General features: G+C 36.6%; 1 pseudogene; it reads right to left on the reverse strand.

Annotated features, from left to right (window-relative positions):
• Window positions 1–1,263: 1,263 nt before the first annotated feature.
• Window positions 1,264–1,382, reverse strand: LOC118603090 (annotated as a pseudogene).
• Between the last annotated feature and the right edge of the window lie 2,698 nt (window positions 1,383–4,080).

A 4,080-nucleotide genomic window follows, 5' to 3' on the forward strand; every position in this document is an offset into this window, starting at 1 on the left:
ATTTATTAATAGTCTCCAGTATTAATACCTTCCAGAAGTTGGAAAGTATTTCTCATTCTCACAAACAAAGAATAGGCCTTTTTTCACTTACAGACATTAACATATATACACATAAGTACATAGAAAAACCTTACGGCTTCAGCCTCACACTTCAGCCACGAGTCAAGAATAAATACAGAAATACAGAAAATTACTGATCTAGATCTCAAAGAGCTGTTTTCCTTCCCACTGAAGTGATTTGAGTTCACAAATAGATGAACAGACAGACAAACAAACAAAAAGACTAGCCAACCAGATTCTCTGTTGTTTCTCTGTTGCAATAGAAAATTCATCTCTATCATCTACAGAGATCACAGTGTTGCTTTATAAAACCAATTTCCCAATTATTGATTCAACCAGTTGGGAATAAGTTATTGACTATGGGCAAACCAGAATGAAAATCAAATTCGTACAGAGAGAAAAGGAGGGAGCGAGGGAGAGGGGGGGGGGACGGGGGGGTGGAGAGCGAGAGAGAGAAAGAGAGAGAGAGAGAGAGCAAGAAAGCTAGAGAATCAGAGAATAAGCAAAGGTAAAGTTCTATTGTTACTTAAAATTTATTTGGAAAGCCAAGGAATGCCCGGGTTAAGCAACCCTTAGTGAACTTCTGAAAATCAGTTTTCTTAATATTTTGTCAAGAGAGTTCACTCAGGCTTCTTAGTGGAACTTCCAAAACTGCTAAACTGTGACTTCCTATAAAGTAAAATCATGAACTCCAAACAAATATAAAATGAACATGTGTCAAAGAATTTGTTTATATAATTAATTAATGGGGTTACTCATTAGAGATTCTGAACAATGTACAGATGCAATTAAGAATGCTGAACTGCTTTACTAATAAATGCAATACTAATCAATTTCCTACAGGTACATAAAATATAAATTTTACACTTCAAAATTTTATCTCTGAGAGACAATATGCCTCTACATTTCTATGGACAAGATTGTGTGTGTTACTGTGGACAGGAAAAAATTGCATTGTTATCAGTTTTCTACAACTTATTTTCTATCCTTATAGAGCCATAAAATAGCTTAGTCAATCAGGGACAGTCAAATAATCAAATAGAATCAACTAATTCCCGGAGGATTAGCTAGACAATAAGAATATTCCATGCTCTTTTAATTTTTTTATTTTTTTTTTATCTTTTAGGCGAGGCAACCTTTTGGTTGACCTCACAGATTGCAAGGATCTTGTCAGCTTACAATCTCTTATTTTTTAAATTTTTATGCCTACGGCACCTGGTCTTCCTAGGTGGTCTCTCATTCAAGTACCAATCAGGCCCAACCCTGCTTAGCTTCCAAGATCAGACAGAATCAAGCTTGTTCAGGGTAGCATGGCTGTAGACCATGCTCTTTTATTTACCCATTTCCAAGTCTGATAATTTTTCTTGAAATTTAAAATAAATTTTAAAAATAAAATTTTCCATATTAATTTATTCAGTACTATATAATTAATTCTTTCTTCAGCTGGATTGTAGGCCAGCAGTCTGCCTGTGTATATCCATTAGGGCTAAGAAAAACAAGCACTGGCACTAGAGTTAGCTATTATTTGAAAGTTCATTCTAATATTAGTTTCTAATATTATGGTGGGACTTTGAGTTTAATTTTTTATTTCATCTGACATACTTAACATACTTAACATACTTAAAATTAAATAAAAAACAGTCTTCTAAGTCAAAACATCACTTTCTTCTCCCATTTTGCCAGATGCTATTCTTCAGAAAGTTCATTATTAGGTAGAGCTACTGAGAGAATGATCATTTGAGAGAAGGGACATTTCTTGGACTGGGGCTTTTGAGAGCAGATGATGTGGTCTCTGGGAGCTCAACTTAGCAAACACAGTGCTTGGTATGTGGTAGCTGGTGCTCCTGCACATATGGGAAAATGCAGGCAGGTCCAGAGCATCCAGGCAAGGACTAGCAGCTATTCTATTATCTGTATTTACCCAGAAACCAGCTTTCAAACCCATACCTGATAAGAAATTGGATATATGTCTATTACTGAGGCAGTAGAATGCCAAAATAATTGGCAAAATGATTTTTTTTTTTCACCAAGTAACTTTGGGTACAGCCAAAGTTTTATCGAAGGCATAAGAAACTCTTGGAATTTGAAGTTTTTACTCTTGATAAGTGAATAAATTAATAAGCAAATAAACAGAGAAAACATTTTGGGGAGAAAGAGGCAGGTCACTCCGCATTGTTGGGTGGCAAGTTCGATAAGTGAGGGAACTTACTTCGGCTTGTCCTGGGCAGCCCCAAGAGGAAATTTCCATACATGTCCACCAGAATCTTAAAGTTTATATAGAGGTCTTAACTGGGTCTGTCATGTATTAGTTCAGATGGTCTCAATATCACTTTACTTTCTCAGTGTTGCATCCTTGAAATGGCTCCTAGCTCAGGCGGTGTGGACAGAACATACACTCCAAGGACAAGAAAAGGGATGAGGAGCCTCTGACCGCCCAGGTCCAGGCCCCAAGTCAACCAGCAGTCACATCTTCTAGATGACTTCCTCTAACAATGGTCTAAACTAAGTTGCTATTGTGTTAACTGAGAGAAACAATTGTTTATGTATCTTAGATGAATCTAGTGGACCTTTATATTTAGAGGAGGAGGAGAAGGAGGAGGAGGAGAAGGAGAAGAGGAAAGGAAGAGGAAGAGGAAGAAGAAGGAGGAGGAAGAAGAAGAAGAAGAAGAGGAAGAGGAGGAAAAGGAAAAGGAGGAGGAGAAGGAGAAGCAATAGCATGTAACAAACTACTTGCTTCTCTTCAGAAAACATTATTACAGATATATTCAACAGATATAAAATTACTCTGAGAAATTGCTTATCGAAGTTTATAAATGCTTACTCTCAAGTTCTGTTAGGTATGTCACCACAGCAAGCAGTTGCAGACAGGCATTGCTCTGTGGTCCACAGGACATCACCATTCAAGATGGTGTGCCTTAAATTCAAACTTTGTATCATTTCAATATCATTCAACAAGTTTCCAAACTGAGGATGCCACAACTAAGAGTCATCTGGAAAGTGTTTCTGTGTGTGTGTGTGTGTGTGTGTGTATAGATATAGATTATAGAGGAGATACAAAGAAAGAAGGAAAAAAGGGAGGAAGAAGTACAATTGACCGACAATCTCATAATTGCACCAAAAATTATTTCAATAAGGTCTTATTCAGAAAACATTGCAAACAAGTATAAAAATTCTACTGAGGAAAGAATAAGAGAACACTGAGTTAAATTTTATCAAATGAGAATTTAATGAGAGTTTAATTTTTACATGAGTAAGAAGTTCTCAACAGTGAAATCGGTCAAGCATTTTTATGAAATACCTGTCATACCAAGAAACCCTGCCTAGTGGCCTAGCATCATGGGACTTACCCTTGTCTATTTGGGGAAATCAGCCAACTCCTGCCCAAGATTTAATTATTCTTCTCGTAACAGAGCCCAAAATTCCCAAACATGACCACGTGACTAACCTGACCATGCCAAGAACTTCAAGCCAGTAAAGCTCAGGAATTTAAGTATCAAAGATCACCAAACCATATCACTATTAATAAAACAGTGCAGACAGTCCTCAACTTATAATTGGGCTGTATTTCAAAACTTTACTGGTTAATTCTTTAGAACTCAAAACATATTTCTTTTGATGATGATCTTGTCAGTTAAAAAAAAGACTAGGGGGTTATAGACCTACCAGAATTGTTGGGTCATAATCTATACATATGTTCATCTTTAATGTATACCACCAAATTGTCTTTAAAAGCGGTTGTCCTAATGTACACTCAACCCAGCAGTGTGTGTGTTCTAGTGAATGATCATTTTTATTGACCATTTTATTTATCAGGTCTGTGTAAGTGTTTTACATGTATTATTTAATCTTCACAACTCAGTGAGGTGGGTGTTACTGCTTTCTCCATTTTCAGGGTAAGTGAACTTGCTCCAGTTCTATAGTTAAAAGAAGCAGAGTCAGGATTAGAACCCAGGTTCAATGCTCTTAGCCATTAAACTTTCCCTGAGAAAGACTTTAGTGGACACAGAGCAAACACCTATG

This window comes from Rousettus aegyptiacus, unplaced genomic scaffold, assembly GCF_014176215.1.
Source record: "Rousettus aegyptiacus isolate mRouAeg1 unplaced genomic scaffold, mRouAeg1.p scaffold_m13_p_5, whole genome shotgun sequence".
In the NCBI taxonomy this organism is placed as follows: domain Eukaryota; kingdom Metazoa; phylum Chordata; class Mammalia; order Chiroptera; family Pteropodidae; genus Rousettus; species Rousettus aegyptiacus.